The sequence below is a fragment of the Acinonyx jubatus genome, chromosome C2 (assembly GCF_027475565.1).
Source record: "Acinonyx jubatus isolate Ajub_Pintada_27869175 chromosome C2, VMU_Ajub_asm_v1.0, whole genome shotgun sequence".
In the NCBI taxonomy this organism is placed as follows: domain Eukaryota; kingdom Metazoa; phylum Chordata; class Mammalia; order Carnivora; family Felidae; genus Acinonyx; species Acinonyx jubatus.
In genome coordinates this window covers 116,011,513-116,034,081 of record NC_069384.1, presented here as the reverse complement: position 1 = coordinate 116,034,081, position 22,569 = coordinate 116,011,513, and the positions used below count along the sequence as shown (strand labels likewise).

Sequence of the window (22,569 nt, the reverse complement as noted above, 5' to 3'; positions counted from 1 at the left end):
CGAAATATCTTATCAGTACCCCGCAAAACTGAAGGTCGTAAAAAAGCAAGCAAAGTCTAAGAAAACTGCTGGAGACGTGAGCCTGAGGAGACATGAGGATGAAATATAATCTGGGATTCTAGATGGGACTTGGGACCGGAAAAAAGAACATTAAAGAAAAATTAATAAAAAAAAAATAAAGGCTGGAGTTTTGGAGTTTAGTTCACAATACTATATCAATACTGGTTCATTAGTTGTGGCCAATCTTAATAGTCATAAAAGATACTAACAATAGGGGAAACTCAGTGTAGTATATGAGGAAACTCTGTGTGCTCTCTGAATTTTCTCAGGAAATCTGAAGCTATTGTGAGAAAAAATTTATTTAGATATAGAAAAGATTGTAATCACTTAAAAAATGCTCTTCTCTTTTAATTGTGAAAGAGCTGAGCCAAGATTTGGATCTTTCACGTCCTGATTAAACTCCTAGACATTTTTCCTGACCCGCTTCCTCAGAGAAAAGCTTCCTTCGTGAAGGTGACACGTGAGCCTTCGGTCTGGTGAGATTTTCTGGTGTTCAAAATGACATGGGCTGTTGTTTTAATTAGGCTGGAAGATTCTCTGAAATCCTGAGTTGTTAGAAATGAAGAATAACATTAGTAAAATTTGAACAGATAAAGCTGTTACTCTCCCTGCTCAGTTGATCTGACCCTTTCAGCTTTGGGTGGTCCTGGATTTAATCAAATTTGAACAAGAAATGTATTGATTTCTACGGAGAGGAATGAGTTTCAGTCCATGACTTGGAACAAATTGGATGATGGAGGGAAATGATTCCACTCAAAGTCACTATTAACTGACTTGGATAACATATAAGCAGTGTGGAAGCCAGGAATGGAAGTTATTTTATGATATGGAGTTAGGATCTTATCATAGCTTTAATTCCTAGTTGTTCTCATAGAACCAAATTCAAATTTCAATCCAAAAATGTTTTTCCTATCTTTCATTAATTTTTCCCTTTGCTCTCATTCTCTTTCTCTCTCTCTCTAATTTTGGCAAGTTTTTCGTATTTCTCCATGTCCTAGTGAGAAACCTGAGGATGGGAGGTTTCCAGGGAAGCTTTAGCACCTATTGCTGGGTGGGATGGGATGGGACGTGCAAACGTACTCCTACATCCTAATGTGATGTAGCGCCAGCCCAGTGACATTACCTGCACTGTGTATGCACACAGCTGCAGAGTCATTGAAATGACCTATGGGTCCTATCACTGCACATATTCAATTAGAACCCTTTATTAATGGGCCAAGGATGAACAAGGAAATGGGAAAATTACTGCGCAAATTGCTTTAATCCATCCAGTCCTCCTTTGCTCTGCCTTCCCTGATTAGTCTCTAAATTTTTTCTCTTTACGTCTCCTCTTTATATAAAATCTATATCCCTTACTTTGTGTTGTTCTACATCTGTTTTCCTTTCTATTATCATGCACACACAGCTACACATGCACAACTTGCTCATGCACGGACACAACCAAAGGTGCACTAATGTCCCCTCCTTGTGTAGGATTTCTTTACTATGCTAAACTACGCACTCCTCCCTGTGTGTGTAATTTCTTGAAGAATACCAGTTAACATAGAGTTCTAAATCTCATTAAATGAATAAATACATGCCCTCGAGGTGAGAATTCAATGTTTGAGTACATTTTTGCAAGAATTATGTAGTGCTACTTACTTCTAGATAAGAAATTAAAAGTACTTAGTCAAGCAGTTGTCTACATATATACCAACCATGTCCATTTAAAAATTCATATGGGGTTCAAATTATCATATAATCTTAAAGTTCAACATGGTAAATCAGAGATCGTCTTTTAAAAGTAAAATAACTATACAGGAGAAGATACCTACTGATCATTATATAAAAGCCACTTTGGGGCACCTGGGTGGCTCAGTTGGCTGAGTGTCTGACTCTGGATTTCAGCTCAGGTCATGATCCCAGGGTCATAAGATCAAGCCCTGTGCCTGCCTCTGCACTGAGCATGGAGCCTGCTTAGGATTCTCTCTCTTTCTGAGCCCTCCTTTTCTCTCTCTCTCTCAACTTTAAAAAAAAAAAAAAAAAAAAAAAACACTTTCTCTAATGAGGTTAAAGTTTGAATCATCCAGGTATTAGTTCAGCCCCAAACAATTCTTCTGGGTTGTAAATAAGCAGAATAAATCCCCCAAAGATCTAAACTATGGTTTAAAAATTGTGGGTCAACGATTTCTGACTCTGACTTCACAGATATCTGCCTTTAGCCCTGCGAAAATTTTTGTTGTTCATCAATTATTTAGTTTTCCAAATCTACCACATGCATACATGATGCTATTGGATCAGATTTAACGGAAGACATGGAGAATTGCAAAATTAAATTTCTACCCTCCAGGAAATTATAATCCATTTATCATAGTATTATAATATAAAAAGAACAAATTCGGCATTCATACATGTTAAGACATACAGGCAGATGGAAAGAGTAAATGATACACTGACATTCCTCAGTGGCACCGTTGCCCCTTCCCATGCACGCATATCTCCAAAGAAGTACCGCTTAAACAAAAGATACTGAGGATGTTTACCATGTTTTCTAGCATTTATATTTTTTCCCCTTTTCCTTGGAAAGGCTCTGTGTATCACCTCTCCTGGTCTCTTATCCACTCTATTTTTAACCTGGAAATGGTGACGAGGAGCAAGGCCCCTGGAATGTGCCTGGCTCTGTCCGTTGGGAAGCTCTGTGACCTTGAACTAGTTATTTACTCACTCTGCAACTCAGCTTCCTCCTCTGATAAATGCTGTTAGGATTAGAACTTATGGCATTTTCGTGAGGGTTAAATAAATCAATAGATATTAGATAACAGTGTTTGATATGTAGTAAGCATTTAATAAATGTTGAGCATTATCATTAATGTTGCAGTGGCTTGCCACCTCTATTAATTGCTTCCTTGGACTCAGGAACAAAATCACCACCAAAATGCACCGTGTTCCTGCAGCCAGATGATATGCCTTAAGGCAGCAACAACCAGATCCCTGTCACTACGCTCTGGTAAATGGACATCTAGCCATTCAGAGGGAAGAGAAATTGCTTTTTCAATGTAGGAGAGGCAGGTAAGACTTCAGAGCAACACAAAATGTGTTACTTTCCCACACAAATATATAATTATATTGAAATTCTATTTACAGTGCTTGCTTCAAAAATTTAAGATAGACGTGTTTTCAATACAGGGTGAAATGACTGTGTGTTGTATTGGTCAATGGATCCTCTAATGGAAATAATTCTGATATGTGACCAATTTTATACCTTGAAATTTGACTGGAGTTTAATTTTGTCTTGTTCTTTATAACTCCCTTTAAATACTACATTTGGTTAACTCTTTGTTCTGAGAGCCTTATGTTAGCATTTAAAGGCAACCTCATATTCCTAACCAGAGAAAGATCTCACAGTGGACGAGAAATTTGAACTTATAAGAATTCTTATCTCTTTAAGCACAGCCATCAGCAGCAGACCGTGCACAAAAATATAAAAGAATATTCTACTTGTAAAGAATTTAAGTGTTTCCAACATCTAAAATGAAGAAAAGCTGCACAAAGGAGACCACAGCCTTCTCCGAAGGGACAGCAATCATTTGGCTTTAAGTGACAAGGATAATTTACATCAATTTACAAATTAACTACCAGTATGACAAACACTAAGCCAGTCTGTATTCGACGTGGGGATATTATTAAATAACTGTCATCTTGTAGTATGTTTAAATTAGTTAATTTGTTTCAATTCATTAATTTTTAAATTAATCAGTTCTATATGTTCTTTTGCACAACACTGGAAGGATTTTCCTGCAGCTCAACATTGCCCTCCTATGGACTAAAAGCCAGAATATGGTATTTCGGATATTTAAAAAAGAAATAGGAAAATTCTACTCCTATAGCACAAGTTTTAGACTAAGCAGTCAGTCTTGGAAAACTGAATAGCAGCATCGCTAATGTGACCATATCATATTTGAACTCCTCCTTCCACAGATCAGTTCTGCCCTGGGGTGGGGGGGGGGGGGTGGATTTCCCAACTTCAGACTACCCTGTGGTCTTGTGGGCAGGCAATCATTACAGAAAAATGAGCGACATCATGACAAGTTGGTTATTTCACTGAATCTGGCCAATGATTACAAAGACATTCCAATGTGATTTCGCTTACTGGGTATCAGGTATTTTCTAAGCTAAAAATGTTTAAAACCTGGTAGATTTCTGGGAGGTATGGTGAGCTTAAAAATAAAGATACCTTTCCATTAATTAGGATCCGAATCAAAGTGTTTGCGCTGCCGGAAAGAAAGAAGCCCAGTTCTGCAAGGAATTCATCTGGACTGAGTTTGTGTGAGAGAGTCCAGCAATCGGGTAGGCTGGAAACAACCAGTGAGTCATGAAATGGGATCGAGCTGGATGAAGAAAAAGAAAATGGGAGGGGGTGAGACGATCATATTTTTAAAATAAAAACTAGTGGATTACACTCTGCTTTTTTTGAAATTACAATATTAAGAAAATGTGGTATACATACACAGATGGTGGAAAAAGTGCTCCAACAGCAGTCACTTTCATGCAAAGTGCACGAAAAGAATATTCCTAAGTCATTGTAAAATAATTACAAATAAGTCCAGGATAAGTTGTTTTGTTTTATTTTCATTTTTTTTAAGAAGGCTCCACGCCCAAGGTGGGGCTTGAACTCACAATCCTGAGATCAAGACTCACATGCTCTGCCAACTGAGCCAGCCAAGCGCCCCACAATAAGTTCTTTTAACCTTTATGAGTGTCAGTTTTCTTATCTATAAAATAGTATTTTCGTTCCTATTTTGCAAGTTGGAGGATATAGATAGGAAATAACCCAGGCAAAGTCCCTCACTTAGCACATGTATTGGTACAGAGTAGCTGTTTTACAAAGGGCAGTTGATTAATAAACAGTAACCATAATCTTCACCTTAGATTTTAGAAAGCATATACACACACACACACACACACATATACATACATATATACATATATAGCATATATAATTAATTATATATTAATTTATTGTATTAACTATAGTACTATCATTGCAGTCACTACTCAGTGGCACAGCTTCCCTAGAGTCTTCAGAGTAGAGAACAGAGAGACCAATCTAGCTCAGGAAATTTTAAGGAACTTAAAAAGAGTAAGCCCCAGATTCATCATCTCAAAACCGACTCACGAGAGCACAAACTTTAACCAAAGCTTTATGATTAAAAACCCACACTCATAATTGTACATAATTCACTAAATCTCTTCAAAACAGCTTTCAAAACCTGCATTCCTAAAAAAGTGGTGGGAGTCATTTGCAAGAGAAGCTAGTGAAATGAGTCTCTCTGAGACCTTCATCTCCGGGTCAAAGTGCTTGTCCTCAGGAGTCTTTTCTGGAAATCGTCTTTTTTTTTTTTTTTTTTTTTTTTGGTCTTATTGTGCCAGGATATGAAGCTTCAGCCACTCACTCTACAAAGCCTTCCTTAAGCTTAAAAATCTCAAATCACCTTGGTCCCAAGGACTATTTATGCCATATACATCCTCCTCAACACGTACTATGTTTAGGTAAGTCAAACACTAGTTACAAGCAAAGATGGGGAAGGTAGAGGTAAAGAGCCCAATTATTTAATTACACTCCAGTCACAGAAAGGAGCTGAGCACGTCTTCTGAGGCAAAAGAGAACAGAGTATGTTACTTGCAGCACTCCCCACAGATAAATTCAAAATATTAGTGGGTATTAATGATCTGAAAGGACACTATCAAAGAAAACAGAAAGGAAATGCAAGCCTAACCATCAAGTGGTTTGATATAACAAGAGTTAGTATTTAATTAATGCTAAGACACTGTTCTAAGGCCTTCACATGAATTGGCACATTTAATCACTACAGCAAACCTATGAAATATGAATGTATTATTATGCACATTTTACAAGTTTGGAAACTGAGGTCTACAAAGGATAGATTCCTTATTCAAGACTACACATGTACTAAGTGGGCATACTCATATTAGAACCAAAGATAAAGCCAATATTTAAATCAAAGGTGTCCGATTCCAGAGCCTGAGCTCATACCACTTCCTAATATTGCCTTCCTAAATTAGTAAAATCGTCTATACATATTTTTTCTCATAAAATAGTCTACATATCAGAAATCTTTGTACTGGTTAGAAGACCTATTAAGATTTATTGAGAGTATCTCCTACCATGAAGTAAAGCTTTCAGCCAATGTAAGTAGACTTGTACCTTATCAGGAAATGAGGCAATGAAAAATCATGTCTTCTGCTTAGGGGAGACAAGCTTATGAAAAATTAGTTTTCTTCTGACGGCTATAGTCTTTTGTAGGAGCAATATGGAAAGCCTGATCCTGAGTCACAGACCAAGGTTGCTTTGCATGACATTACATTGTCCCTGATTAGATGCTGCTCAGGGATCCAAATCTACCCTGCTTATCTCTCCGAGACATGAAAAGGTAACTCTGTGTCCCTGAGCCACGGCAAGAGGGCATCACTTTCCACAGCTATGGAAATCAGTACTTGTCCCAAGGAAAAGAATGCCTACCCCCTAAAATTAATGTACGCTAGGAGAAAGACAATGAAAATATTATGCTTTTTTTTATGTTCACTTATTTTTGAGAGAGAATGGGAGAGACAGAGCATACGGAGGGGAGGGGCAGAGAGAGAGGAAGACACAGAATCTGAAGGAGCCTCCAGGCTCCAAGCTGTCAGCACAGAACCCGACGCAGGGCTCGAACTCACAAACCATGAGATCATGACCTGAGCCGAGGTCGGACGCTTAACTGACTGAACCACCCAACGTCCCGAAAAGATTATACTTAATGACACTTTCCTCTTTGTTTTTAACACCCAAATACCTGTTGTCCCTTAGTAAGTACCTGATGTAACAAGTAATTTAGTTGATGCTTTTGTCTGGGGATGGAACAATTTACATGAGCTGGCAGAAAACTCATCACGCTGGCCTGGAAGAGACCCTTAAACTGAGTCTCCCTAAGAAAATGCTTAAGCAGAGTGGGACTTGTCAGGGGTCAGACTAGTTAAATTTAGAACTGACTTTCCACAAGTAGAAAATTAAAATCAGTTATAGCATAAATAAATGAGAATAAAATGAGACTCAGTTTTGTTCAAAAGAAAAGGAATAAGCATGAGAAAATAGCTTTTCAAAATCTTAAAGATCTGGCTCTTATGGAGAAACTCCAAACCCCATCAGAAAAGTAACCAATTTCAATATAAATTTGTTATTAAAGACCATTCTTGATGTCAGAACAATAATGAGGATGAATCAACTATAATCAAGAATTTTGTTCAGGAAGACAGCACAATGCCAGAGAAGGAAACAAAGCAGTAAATTAGAAATAATAGTAAAATTCAGGCCTGTTAGCTTTGAAAAAGACACATCTATTTCAAAGATCAGCAAAGGACTGAATGATACAGGGGAGGGGATATCGATTGTAGTCAGATGTCACAAGGTAAGTATTGCATAATAACAAAGAGGAACACTGAAAATAGTCATGTATCCTAGAAGGAGAAATGGACAGTTTTCACAATGCTTCAAAATATTACAATTAGAAACAAAGAAAAGCCAGTTAGAGGATTTGAGCCTCAAACACATTTATTTTAAAAGTTCCCATAAGATTCATGATCCTAAACTAATCCTGCTTCCAGAAAGCAACTTTATATCATGGTCATGCAGATTCCTTTTATAAGTTGCATTTGAAAAAAGTTAACAGAGGGGCACCTGGGTGATCCGTCAGTTAAGGGTCTGACTCTTGATTTCAACTCAGGTCATGATCACATTGTTCCCGAGATCAAACCCTGTGTCATGCTCTATGCGGACAGTGCGGAACCTGCTTGGGATTCTGTCTGTGCCCCTCCTGTGCATGCACTGTGATGCACATGCCCATATGCTCACACACTCTCTCTCTCTCAAAATAAATAAATAAATAAACATTAAAAAAAAGAAACAAATTAACAGAAAATGTTTCATCTTCAATAATACTGGATATAACTCCAATTTTGATTATATATATATGATGTTGCAAGATGCATTGTCTGGTTAAAAAAAAAAAAAAGAAAGAAAACAAGTTAAATGTACCTATGGCCCTGAACTTAACAGGAAACATGGAAAACTCTTTGGAAACAGGCTCCAGGTGCCTGCCTTACCTCTTTGCTTCCTAATTCTCCTTCCTGTCACTTAGGGAGATGAGAAGGCAGAATGGAGATGAGGGTTGGTGGGGAGGCAGATAGTGCTTAGGGAAGAGAAGGGGAGGGGCGCCTGGGTGGCGCAGTCGGTTGGGCGTCCGACTTCAGCCAGGTCACGATCTCGCAGTCCGTGAGTTTGAGCCCCGCGTCGGGCTCTGGGCTGATGGCTCAGAGCCTGGAGCCTGTTTCAGATTCTGTGTCTCCCTCTCTCTCTGCCCCTCCCCCACTCATGCTCTGTCTCTCTCTGTCCCAGAAATAAATAAACGTTGAAAAAAAAATTAAAAAAAAAAAAAGGGAAGAGAAGGGGAATGGTAAGAGGGAGACATGAATGGGGATAAAGGGAAGAATGAGAAAGAAAAGGAAGAAGTGTGTATTGGGTTGAAAACTGGGTGTGGAAGAAGAGAAGTAGATGGGAAATGGGGATGGAAAAAGGAAAAAGGCAACTGATCTATTTCCCTAAAAGATTAGATCATCTGAGGAGCTATCTGAGCCGGAGTTGGTTAAATTATCAAGCAATGGCATCGTAAGTTTTAAAGTTGTGTGTTTTGTAGTTCAAAAAAAGAATCAGGAGAACAGGAGACTGATTTTTTTTAAAAATGCATCATCTGGTTATGAGGATGTGGCGGTTAAAGAGAAACTCACTGTGTTCAAAGGAACATGTGGAAAGATACATGATATAGAAAATCTGCCACCTACAAGGAAAATCTGGAGGAGAAAATATTTCTGGTTATGCTAGTTAAGTCTGGTCTTGTACTAAGGTTTTCCAGCTTATTCGCCAGGCTGCTGAAGTGGTGATATAAATAAGATGTAATTATTGGTTTGCCCTTGAGAATTATAGACTTTCTGAGATGAAAGGAAAGCATCAGAGAGATCACAAACCTGAAATCCCTTAGGTCACAAACCCGAGTCTGTAGTGAGGTCAGAGATATTAATGTATGAAGGGGGCCCAGTGGGGTAGTGTGGTGATCAGCAAAGGTGTGCCCGCGTAAAAGGGATGGTTTAGCCATGTGAGAACCCAGGCTCTGCATTGCCAGATCTTCTATTTCGCATAAGAAATTGGAAACACAGATTTACATGTAAAATAACCTACTTTTCTCTTTCTCTCTGCCCCTCCAGTGCGTGCTCGCTCTCTCTCTCTCTCTCAAAAATAAATAAATAACCTAGTTTTCTTTTCATATTTACTTACTTTTTATATTTATTTTTAATAGACTGTTTTTAGAGCAGTTTTATGTTCACAACAAATTGAACAGAAGGTACAGAGATTTCCCATATACTCCCACGCATGTATAGTTTCAAATAATGTTTGTCTGATCCCAAATGCCATGTTATTTCCAATGTGCCACATGGCTTCTCAATTCCAAATACCCACCAACATTTTTTTTTTGATGTTTATTTATTTTTGAGAGGGGGAGAGAGAGCAAGCAAGGGAGGGGCAGAGAGAGAGGGAGACAGATCCTAAGTGGGGTCCGCGCTGACAGCAGAGAGCCCGATGGAGGACTTGAACTCACGAACTGCGAGATCATGACCCTAAGCCAAAGTCAGACGCTTAACCGACTGAGCCACCAGGTGCCCTGGCCACCAAAAATGTTTTAATTAATAACCTTTACTTTTTGTAGCAATCTTAGATAAATGAAAGCTAAGCAGAAACAGGGTGGAAAGTACAGAGTTCCTGTTATATTTTCTTCCCCCACACATGCCTAGCCTCCCCCAGTATCAACATTGCCCACCAGAGTGCTACATTTGTTACAACTGATAAACCTACATTAACTCATCATTATTCCCCAGAGTGGATAGTTTACACCGAGGTTAACTCTTGGTGTTGTACATTCTATGGGTCTGGACAAATGTATGACCTATTGTTCCCTCCCTCCAATCCTGACAACCACTGATCTTTTTATCGTCTCTATAGTTGTGCCTTTTCCAGAATGTCATATGAGTCCATAACCGCACAGTAGGTAGCCTTTTCAGATTAGCTGCTTTCATTCAGTAATATGCGTTTAAGATTCATCCATTTCTTTTTATTGCTTCATAGCTCATTTTCTTTTTAGCACTGAAAAATATTCTGTTGTCTAGATGTACCGCAGTTTATTTATCCATTCACCCACCGAAGGACATCTTGGTTGCTTCCAAATTTAAGCAGTCATAAATGAAGCTGCTTAAACATCTGTGTCCAGGCTTTTGTGTGGATATCAGTCATCAACTCTTTTGAGTACATACCAAGGAGCCCAACTGCTGGGTGGTATGGTAAGAGTATATTAGGTTTTGTAAGAAACCACCAAGCTGTCTTCCAAATCGCCTGTACAATTTTGCACCCCTACAAGCAATGAATGACAGTTCCTGTTACTCCACATTCTCACCAGCATTTGGTGTTTTCAGTGTCCTGGATCTTGGCTATTCTGGCAGGTGAGTAGAGGTATCTCCTTGTTGTTATGAGGAGTTTTTAAATGCTCCAGAATCTTTGATTAAAAGCAAGAAGAAAGGGAAGTAGGGAGGGAGAGAGGAAGAGCCCTGTGTGAATCAAATAAACCGCATCTGGAATTCTGATCCCATGCAATATTTCAGAGACAAGGAGATAAAGAGTTTGACCCGTGAAAAGGCAAGGGTCCAGTCAAGATCACACAGTTAGTTGCTGGAAGAGCAGAGATCATCTTAGGATGCAGGCTTCCTTTCTCCCAGCTCAGAGCCTGCCTGGTTTGTGCAGCTTCAGATATTTTCACAAATTCACACTGAAAGTTTTATGTTTCTTCAGAGCTTGGCAGTGGCCTTGCTTGTATGCTTCCCTCAACTTAACGGCTTGGTTGAAACGTTTCCAGATAAACTCCAGCTCCACAGCCAATGTTGCTCTGGCCCATCAAGTTAAGTCTTCTCTCAATCTGGGAGGCAAGTTGGAAACAAAGGTTAAACACTGATGTTTTATGGAGGATCTGAGAGTCAGAATCAGTGCAATTGAAACCTTCACTCCATGCTGGGCCTAATGTTTTGGAATCTATGTCTTTTCTTTCTACTAAGCATTTCCAGTGTGTTGGTGCTGAGGTGAATATAAAAGCTATTCCAGGAATAAGGATTTACTAAAGCTTTTAGTTTAGGTTTGTTTGTTTGTTTGTTTGTTTGTTTATTTATTTATTTGTAAGTACTCTGCCTTAACTTATGCAAGTAAACCTCGGAGCCAAAGATTCCATGAAAGAAACTAAGTTTTAAGTAGTTAGAAGCATAAAGATGGTGCATAAAATGATGACAATAAAAGCCAAAAGGACAGAAAGGTGACAAAAGATGAGAGGGAAAAGCTGTGTGCTCAGAATAAAAAGGAAGTTAACATTACTAAGGAGGGGTATTATTTTATTAATCTATAAATATGGCCCAAACGGTATTTTTTAGGAAAGGGATCCTTCAATACATCTTCAATGACAGACAGGAAAAAGAAGCTTTAAGGCAGTATTTGAAAAGTAATTATGTACAATAAGTGTCTACGGCTTATAGCCCCTTCAGTGTCGAAACTCACTCTTACAATCATTCAGCACCACATGTGTTTGATTTTTTTACTCTAAAATTGGCTCTGGCACAGAAACTTAGTAGATTTCTAGAGATTCTCACATAATCATGATTATTTTAGGAATCATGAGTACTGTGAGTTATAAATATTTATATCATATCTTCTTTTATACCAAAGCTGTTTACTATTTTAATGTGTGAGAGATCTGGGGAGGGAACTTTTTTATATTTTATAATACTGGAAAAGACTTGGTGATCCCTAGAACCCAGAGCACTATTTTCCTCTGGTGAACTGATGTCGCTATTGTCATTAGAAGTCGTCTTCAAAGACGTGGCGATTTTGATAAAAGCAATATAGAGCTACCCATACAAGAGAAATTCTTTCATGTGCTTTCAACCAATAGAATTTAATAAAACATGGTTCGTCTGTTTTGTGTTTTTTTTATCCTAATCTTCAGAATGGTCTGCTATTGCTGATAGCTTTAGTCAACAAAAACAAACATTTTGGGTGGGAGGAGATGCATACCATAGTATTTACCATTAAAATTGAGGAAGAGAGGAAAATAAAGGTCAAGGTAATTTGGGTTTCAATTATTTTTCTCTACTAGTATTAGTAAAGACACAACTTTCCAATAATCAAATTCATTTCCATAAATGTCATTATAAAATTCAGAATACCTTTTATCACACCTCTATAGCAAAGTCTTTTCCTTCTCCCTTGCTTTCCTATCGAGGGGGCCTGTGGTCAGCCTGTGTGGGAGGAACCGAACATCCTAGGGTAACTGCAAACACGGGATCCTCTCCTCAGTTGGCACATCATTGAGAAATTTGACCTCCCACCCCACAAGTCCTCAGATTGTGTCATTAGCCCTGAACCCATGGAGACTGTTTTACGTTTTACTGTTTATTTACTTTTGAGAGAGACAGAGACAGAATGCGAGTGGGTTAGGGGCAGAGAGAGGGAGACACAAAAGCAGAAGCAGGCTCCAGGCTCCGAGCTGTCAGCACAGAGCCCGATGTGGGGCTTGAACTCATGAGCTGGAAGATCATGACCTGAACCGAAGTCAGACGCTCAACCAACTGAGCCACCCAGGCGCCCTGAGACTGTTTTATACTCTTAACAATCTTCTTGGGGTCAGGAGGGTTGGTTCTCATCTAACACCGTGTTGGGAAATACTACCTTTATGCTGAAGACTCCCACATTCACCTCTTTTATGCCTCTCTCCTGAACTTAAGATCGTATGTCTAACTGCCTTAAAGTTACCTCAGATACAGCATATCCGAATGAGCTCATTATCTTCCTCTGAATCCCAGGGGACAGAACCATCCATCCAATTGCCTAAGACATAAATCTGGTTGTAAGCATTGGCTCTTCTCTCTCACTCTTTTCCCTGTAGCCAATTAATTACTCATTTCTGTTTTCTTCAGCAATCTCGTTTGCCTCCAATTTGCCAAATTTTCTACTACTCACAATGAAGGACTCTATGATATGTTTCCTGGATTATTGCCATATCTTTTCAAATGGGATCTGCTCCTTCATTTTTTGAAACCCCTACAACTAACTCATTTCCGTAGGCATACTGACCTTTAAAAAAGTCATGCTGACCATACCCATCCGCTAAAACACCTACGTAGTTCCTCATCGCTCTTCAGGTAAAGTCTGAGACACACATGGCTTATGTGGTCCGTGCGACTGTCCCTCGAGAGTCTTTAGCATCCCTGGTTTTCCACATTCCACTTTATTCAGTCTCTTCTCCTGACCTAAACTGTCTAATTTATCACTCTTCAGAATTCAGCTTAGAGTATTACTTCCCTTGAAAGCTTCCCGTGAGATTTCCTACGTGCTTTTCTAGCAAACTGGACTTCCCTTATCTTCAAATCTATAGTACTGTACTGCAATTACATATTTCTTTAGTCAAAAGAGGTTTATTGAGTCTCCACATGCCAAGGGCTATTCTAGTTATGCTCAGTATAGTAGTGAACACGACAAACAAGTTCCCATTCTCCAGGGCTATACTTCAATGGGAGCTATTAAATTAACACATAAATACATGTCAGAGAGTGGTGAGTGCCATGAAAAAGAACAAGGCAAGGTAATAAGATATAGTGTAATTGGAGCAAGAAGAAATTTATAGTTCATGGTAATTAGGGAAGGCGTCTCTGATAAGCCAGCAGAGTCATGAAAATGGGGCGGGGGGAGCGAGTCATATGGCTTTCTGAGGAAGAGGATCCCAGGTAACAGAACAATACACACAGACACACCAAGAGAGGAATGAGCGGAGCATAATCTAGGACAAGGAAAGGTCCAGGAAGGTTAGAGCCAACAAGGCAAGGAGGACAACCATAAGGGTGAGGCCAGAGTAGGGGGAGTCAGGGGCAGATGGCAACAGTCATTCGGCCATTGATAGCCCTCATGTACACTCTGGGTGTTATTTTGTGTGGAATGAAAACCATAGAGTCTTGTCACCTGACTTAGAAGGATTACTGACTGCTGTTTGGAAAAAAGACTAAGAGACATGTGTAGGGGAAAGAGAGTATTTGGAAGATTATTGCAGTCAGTAGTCTTGGCAAGAGCCAATAGTAGCTTAGACTGCTATGTAGTGTTGGAGACAGTAGGAAGCGATGTTCTTGGAACATGTTTTGAAGGTAAAGTCAAAAGTATTTGCAGATGTTTTGGACACAAGATGTAAGAGAAAGAGAGGAGTCAAGGATTATACCATAGTTTTCATCTCAACAGCTAAGAATATAGTTACCATTAGGGGCGCCCGGGTGGCTCAGTCGGTTAAGCGTCTGACTTCGGCTCAGGTCATGATCTCACGTTCCGTGGGTTCGAGCCCCGTGTTGGGCTCTGTGCTGACACCTCAGAGCTTGGAGCCTGCTTCGATTCTGTGTCTCCCTCTCTCTCTGCCCCTCGCCTGTTCACACTCTGTCTCTCTCTCTCTCTCTCTCTCTCTCAAAAATAAATAAACTTAAAAAAAAAAAAAAAGAATATAGTTACCATTATATGGAGATGAAGAAGTCTATGCCAGGGCCAAAGTTAGGAGGGAGAAATCAAGAATTCAGTGTTGGGCGTGGTAGGTTTGAGATGCCCATGAGAGATCTAAGTGGAGATGTAGAGAACAAGTTGGATATTAATCAAAATGGATATAGTTGCCGTGGCTTAATCACATCCTGAAATTTTTAAAAAGTGAGGATGGAGACCTGGTTTTTGGTTTTGGTTTTCCATCTGCTAACTTCCTATCCTTAAGACGTGCTTGGTACAAGTAGGCATTCCATCAGTAATTGATATTTGATTTAAAAATGTATAAATGAATTTCTAGTTTCATGATTTGAAAAGAGCCTCAGATATTTTTAGTGATTTCTGAGCCAGGACCAATGATTCTATGATTTCATTTGTTTAATAAGAAACTATGTGAATCGAGAATGAGGAATTGTTCACGCCAGCAAAGTGTACTCTGAAACAACATCAACAAGACAAAACAATTCTTTTTCACTGGACAAACCATCAGGGGATTGCTTACTTGACAAATTTCACCTGTTCAAGGCTTAAGTGTCTGTGACATTGTATCCAAGAGATACTTAATCGGCTTTGTTTGCAGAGTCCCCCTTATGATAGCCTAATCACTTCTTCTCTGTGACAATAAGGAAGTAGGGACAACTGCCTTCAGATTAGAGCTTGCAAACTGCCCTGACAATCTCGATCTGAGTTCATTCAGTGTTGGCCTATAGAGGGATAAAAGAAAATTAACTGGCAACAAATGAACGAGAGAATTTTATTTACATTTGGATTTCTGGGTTTTTTTTTTTTAAATAAAAATGATTAATATTGAGCCACACTGGGCCAGCTGTCTGGCAATGTGTTAACTGGCTGGTAACGAGGAGCTTCTCTAGGATGGCTGTGTGCTCATTGGCGACCCCACTTCAGCAAGTGATCTAATTAGCATTATATTAGACAAAGGTTGTAGACCACCCAGAGATTCTCTTTCTTAAAAATTAATAGTGGAAAAAAAAAAAAGAATCAGTATTGTCTGGGGGGGGAAAAAGTGAACCTCAACCCATATCTCACACCATAGAGAAAAATCAGTTGAGAAAGATCACAGACCTAAATGTAAAAACTACAAGTATGGAGTTTCTAGAATATTCATAAGGGTGTAAGAATATTCATAAGAGAATATTTTCAGAAACTAGGGGTAGGCAAGAATTTTCTAGACAGACTCTAAAATTAACTATTCTAAGCTATTTAAAAGACTATTTTTAACTATCAACTATTAAAGTATTAAAAATTAATGTAACAGACTTTATCAAAATTTTAAATTTCTGTTTATTAAAAGATATTACGAAGAAATTGAATAGGAAGGTCATGGACTGAGAGAAAATATTTATTATACGTATAAGCAACTCTAACTCAATAAGAAGAAGAAAGGGGCACCTGGGTGGCTCAGTCGGTTAAGCATCCAACTTCAGCTCAGGTCATGATCTCACGGCTTGTGAGTTTGAGCCCCAGGTCAGGCTCTATGCTGACAGCTCAGAGCCTGGAGCCTCTTCAGATTCTGTGTCTTTCTCCCTCTCTCTCTCTCTCTCTCTCTCTCTCTCTCTCTCTGCCCCTCCCCCACTCACACTCTGTCTCTGTCTCTCAAAACTAAAATAAACATTAAAAAAATAAAAATAAGAAGAAGAAAAGTAACCTAACCTAAACATGGGCAAAAGGCTTATACAGGCAGGTCACAAAGGAAGAAATACAAATGGCCAAAAAAACACATGAAAAAATGTTCAACATCCTCGGTCATTGGAGAGGTGCAAATTAAAAGTCACATTACATGCCCATCAGAATGGCTAAAATAAAAAAAGCCTAATACTGCCAAATCTGAGTAAGGATATGAAACAACTGGAACTCTCACACATCGCTGGCATATAAATTGGTAAATGAGTTTGAAAGTTAGTCTGGCAAGTTCTTATACCATTGAACATGAACCTATTCTGTGAAAATTCCATTCCTAGGTATTTACCCAGAAGAAGGAAAAATATATCTCCACAAAACAATGTATACAAAAATGTGGACAGCAGTTTTATTCTTAGGTGCTAAAAACTGAAAACAATCAAACGTCCATCAGCTGTGAATAAAGAAATGGTGGCGTATTCATTCTAGGAGTAGGACTATTACAAAGCTCGTAGTACTCAGGCTCGGCTAGGAAGAATTTCTAGGGTGATGAAAATGTTTTACATCTTGATGATATTGGTATATGCAAATATCCAAACTCTACACATTTTATATTTAAATCCATGCATTTTGCTGTATATTGATTTTACCTCAGTTAAATGTTTTTTTTTCTTTTTTTGTTATCAAAAAAGCATTCTATTCAATTAACTAAATGTAACTATCTCTACCAAGCACCAAATTCAACATAAATGCCCCCTAAGCAAACGTTTAAAGAAAACAATATAGTTGCTTTCTGCACTTAGTATCACTTCCTCAGATATCAATTTAACCAATATACCTCCTTGTGAATTTTGAATACACTATTATGTTGTTTTAATAAGCTTATAGGGGCACCTGGGTGGCTCAGTCTGTTAAGCGACTGCCTCTTGATTTCGGCTCAGGCCGTGATCAAAAAGGTTTGTGGGATGGAGCCCCCTGTTGAGCTCTGTGCTGACAGCAGGGAGCCTGCTTGGGATTCTCTCTCTCCCTGTCTCCCTGCCCCTCCCCTGCTTGTGCTTTCTCTCAATACATATATAAACTTAAAAAAAAAAAAAATGTGAGCTTATACTTTGTACGTAAGAAAACCAAATTTCTGTGTAAGAAAACCAAACTCTGACAGGTCCAGGGGTTACTGCAGCTAAACACAGCTTCCATAAAGCCCCAGCAGAATTCCTCCTTCAGCGACAGAGGCGGGGGCATCCATGAAAGCACCTACTCTTGCCAAACATCTGAAGTTCTGCCTCCATCAGTATTTCTAATCCACAACTCCCCACCTTCCCTTCCCAACTGGCAGAAGTGGACAGAAAATAATTTAGGATTACTCAGTTACTCTCTATGTAAACCGCCCCCCTCCAAGTAAAAGCATCCCCCGCCCCTGCGCCCCGCAGCGGCTTAGTCCATTTGAGCTCATCTAACAAAATACTAATGACTGGGTGGTTTATAAACAACAAAATTTCTTTCTCACTGCTCTGGAAACCGGGAAGCCGGAGATCAGGGTGCCAGCGGATTCAGGGCCTAGTGAGAGCCCGCTTCCTGGTCCGACCGGGAGAAAAAAAAAAAAAACCAACCCTGACCTTGGTAGGGAAAAATTATGTTCTAAGATGGCCCACAGAACTGATAGGGAATTCCGGTCCCCGCCGGAAGACTCCCCTTCCGGGTTTTTCTTCCTGCCCCACCTCCCTGGGGCGCCAGATTGCCTCTAATGTGGAAGTAGTGGACTATAAATTGTCCCTCAGGCTTGCGCGCAGGCAGTCAGATCTTTGGAGAGGCCGGTTCCCCTGAGCCCGTCGATGTAAATAAACCTCCGATCCTCCACGATCTCTGAGTGCCGGTTCTTCTGTCAGCGATCCAGCCTGGTTCCATAACAGGTTCTGCCCTGGCTGTATTTTCTAGGCGTCCTCACCGGGTAGTAGGGGAGAATCGTTGTCTCCTCAGCCCCTTATAAGGGAACTCATTCCATTCATAGGTTCCATCCTCATGACCTCATCACTTTCCAAAGTCCCCGCCTCCTAGTACCATTACATCGGGGGTTAGATTTTAACAGGAATTTGGGGACCTACAATTATTCATTCCTAGGACCTCGTTAGAGAGTTCCTTGATATTTTCCTGCTGTTTTCTAAAAAAAGGCCTACTCTATCCAAGCCTCGGATTTCTGATTCCTCAGGAAGCCTCTGAAATAAACGAAACTTGAAGTGCAATAGCACTTTTCATCTGCTGTCCTGAGGAGTGAATTTAACAGCCTGCAACTCTTAACAGCTTGCTTTCTGATGCAGGCACTTTCTGAAACAGCTTGTGTCTCTTATCACAGAGGATTACCTTTTGAACAGCGGTTTCAAACTAAAACTAAATGAGATTTTAAAAACAGATATGAAATGATTTTGTTTTAAAAAATTGCTACATTGACTACCCAAAGAAAATACAACCTTTTTCTTGCTTACTTTAATCCTCAGAGACTAAAACCCCATATATTTTGTCCCATAATAAATAGAGTTACAATTTCACTGGAATCCAGGGCATCTCCACAATCTTTTAAAATTCCATTTTTCCAAAATATAAGTTTTGATCCAGAGGACACTAGTCCTGGGTTGATGTGATGTCCCACCCAGGGAGGGTTGAGAAATTGAGTATTTCCACCCCAGCTTCGATAGTGGAAGGAGATGAGAAATTTGAATGGCTCAGAGGCAGCTGCAGTTTCTATCTGCCCATAAACTGACATTCTGGATGATTTGATGAAACAAATGAGGCACCAAAATTTACAATCGGAAATGAAATTCTTTCATACGAGTATGGAGTGCATTAGCCTTTTGTAATTCAGTCTTTCACAAAAGTTTTGACTCTTCTAAGAAAAAGATGGGCTATGTACATTGCTTAAATAAACATAAACCGGAGTGTTTGCAGACTGCCTTAAGATAGTGTCCATCAAATGTTGTTCTTTAGAGAGTACAGTTGATCTCTCAATAACACAAGCCAGATGTTGGTCAGATGCTAGATATAGCTAGACTTGACCCTAAATGTGACTTTGCTATTACTGTGGGTAAGTTTGAATTACTGCTTTCTATGCTTTATTTATCCTAGGCTTGTAAATTAGTAAGTAATGGTAGTCTGTGCTCTCAAAATGTATGCATGGAAAACCCCAGTACTGTCTGCGTGGCACAGACTACAAGCATATGGGACTGATAGATTTCCCTAGGGAGAAGTAATGGTGAACTAGGGCCATAATTAGAACTGGATTATAATGTGATGAAATGCATAATGATTACCTTTTTAAAAAGATAATACTTTTTTTTAAGCTTATTTATTTATTTGGAGAGAGAAAGAGGGAAGGGGAGAGAGAGAGTGGGGGGGGTGTCAGAGAGAGAGAGAGAGAGAGAAAGAATCCTAAGCAGGCTTTGCTCAATCAGTGCAGAGCCCAACACAGGGCTGGATCCCATGAATCATGAGATCATGACCTGAGATGAAATCAAGAGTTGGACGCTTAACCTACTGAGCCACCCAGACACCCCTTGAAAGGATGATTCTTGATCAAAGTTCAGACCTTTAGTAAATATAAGTTCTTCTACTTATTACCTTTTAAAGTAAAAATACAGATCAATAGATTGGCATTTTAATGACCCTTTTCTAGGATTAGATCTCTTTGTAGTGAATTTGAGATACTAAACATTCATGAATGAACATCCATGCTTTACCTTCAAAATATCAAATTCCTCTTTGTCTAAAGTTACACTGTCTTCATTTTCTCTTTTAGTAAGTATCTCTTCTGCTCACATTTTTGTTTACATGAACTTATTTACATAAAAATCTAAAGTGAAAGAGAAATGATTTTGAATTTTGTCCACTTTGACCATGAAGGGTAAGAAACAATTAGGAGTCCAACAAGAAAAATGAAGTTACATACATCAAATGTATTATTTTGTCATGTTCCTAAATGCTTCAAGTTATATTTTAACTGAAAGAAGCAGGAGTTATAGGGGTGCCTGGGTGGCTCGGTCGGTTGGGTGGCCAACTTCAGCTCAGGTCGTGATCTCGCGGTCTGTGAGTTCGAGCCCTGGGTCGGGCTCTGTGCTGACAGCTCAGAGCCTGGAGCCTGTTTCAGTTCTGTGTCTCCCTCTCTCTGACCCTCCCCTGTTCATGCTCTGCCTCTCTCTGTCTCAAAAATAAATAAACAGTAAAAAAAACAAAAATTAAAAAAAAAAGAAGCAGGAGTTATAAATAAGGATTCAGATAACACTTTTCTAAGCACCTGGGCTGTGTCTCTAGTATAAAAAAATTGTACAAGTACACAGCCTGGATTTTCATTGCAGTACCCAGTTCTAAGAAGGTCTTCTGATTACTTTCACATGATAGCCCATGGCTTGAAAACTAAACCCTCCAACGGAACTTCAGAAAGTTATCCAAATACACATTATTTTGTTTTGTGTCTGTTTCTTTAAAGCCTCATGTTCCCCCAAAATAACTTCTCTGTCTATAGCCACACGTCAATTGCTGAGCAAGGCTTTCAGTTTGACAGGTAATTAAAAAGGAGTAAAGGTTTTGCCAAAGCTCACAACACTCTTATTCATGTTAAAGATCCCACAGAGAAGAGCTTTCTAAAATGTGCTTATAATACATAATCCTGCATTTATTTCTGTTTGAAAGACTACAGCAAGGCAAATAGCTGACAGACAAGTCCCTAGATCTATTCAATTATTTCCTGGGAGTTCAAAATGTGCAGTAACCTCTCAGAGACTCTAAGAAGCCCTATTGTAGGGAAACCTGTTTAGCTTTGTTTAGCGTGGTCCCAGCTTTTCAGGCACTGTAATATTTATTAACATGGCAGGGTGTGTTTAGGGAATTGCCAAAAGCAGTAAAGTTGAGATGGGATGAAATGGTTTTCAAATTACATGTCTGTATTCAAAGGTCAATATATCACTATCATCACAATCGTAAGGTACCTTACAGTTTACAAAACACTTTGAAATACGCCATTTCATTTCATTTCTGTAAATATCTAAGGAGTTAGAAAGAGCAAGGACCCACCTTGAAGCTCAAATAACTGAAGTTTAACACAACTGAAGTGAGGGTTCCAGTTCCGGTGATGATGAAGGAAGCCTCTCCACTCTCTCTCTCCAACTGAAGACAACCAGAGCCTTCCACAGACCGCGTGGAGTGCATGCTCTACGAGAACTCTAAGTAAATGGTAGCAGGTGACTTGAGGAAGAAAACCAGAACTCAAAGTACAAGAAATCAGTGGCAAGTTTCCTCGTTTCTTCTTTTTTCCACCCATAACTTTTAGTTTTTAGTCAGCACAAATCCCAGAGTGGTGTGGAGGCATGGACAAAAAAGAGCTCCAAAAGAAATTCTTTTTTTTGTTTGTTTGGGGTTTTTTTGGTCTTAAGTCCTGGAAAGTGGAGCCTTTAAAAGGAGGAGAGAGCGTGGGGAAATCCGTGGTCTTTGTTTATTTCTCTCTCAGCTTTATCTCCAGCAAGCCTCACTCCTCACCCTGCAGCCACGTGGTGGGTGGCGGTGGCAGTGGCAATGAGATGATACTTGAAGGAGTTGGGGGGAGCGGAGGGAGGGAATCCTTTTCTCTAATCAGGGAAACTGTGTGATCCAAGGACCACGGAGGAAAATGTTCGTTTTTACTTTCCGTCCTCCCGCCGCTTGCATCTGGCAGCAGAAGCAGGCTCGAGACATGTATGCCATGTAAGGAGACTAGCAGGGGACCAGGAAGCAGGGACCCTGGGAGCCAGACAGTCTAGGGGTGACAGTGGCGAAAGTAAAGGAGCCCAAAACATTTTAAATTCTCTTTAATGTTTATTTATTTATGAGAGAGAGAGAGAGAGAGAGAGAGAGCGCATGTGCGAGAGCCTGCACAAGTCGGGGAGGGGCAGAGAGAGAGGGAGACATAAAATCCGAAGCAGGCTCCAGGCTCTGAGCTGTCAGCACAGAGCCCGACGTGGGGCTCGATCTCAGGAACCACGAGATCATGACCTGAGCCAAAGTCAGGCACCCCAACTCCAAAACACTTTAAATGAACCCTTTGGCCCAACCCTGAGATGAGTAATGGATCTGACCCTAGCCAGTATACCAAAAGCCTTGAGCACTAAAGTACGAGGTAGACAACAACTACCCAGGCCTCAGCCTGGCCCCCCGGCGAGACACAGGCA

The 22,569-nt window shown here is 39.8% G+C and overlaps 1 long non-coding RNA gene across 1 annotated transcript; it reads right to left on the bottom strand.

Moving 5' to 3' along the window:
• Nucleotides 1-8,808: 8,808 nt before the first annotated feature.
• LOC128315284 (uncharacterized) lies at nt 8,809-22,247 on the bottom strand. Its single transcript, XR_008297951.1, has 3 exons — nt 21,440-22,247; nt 14,726-14,827; nt 8,809-11,111 (listed from the first exon to the last, which is right to left on the bottom strand). It is a non-coding gene; the product is annotated as an uncharacterized LOC128315284 (long non-coding RNA).
• Nucleotides 22,248-22,569: the final 322 nt, after the last annotated feature.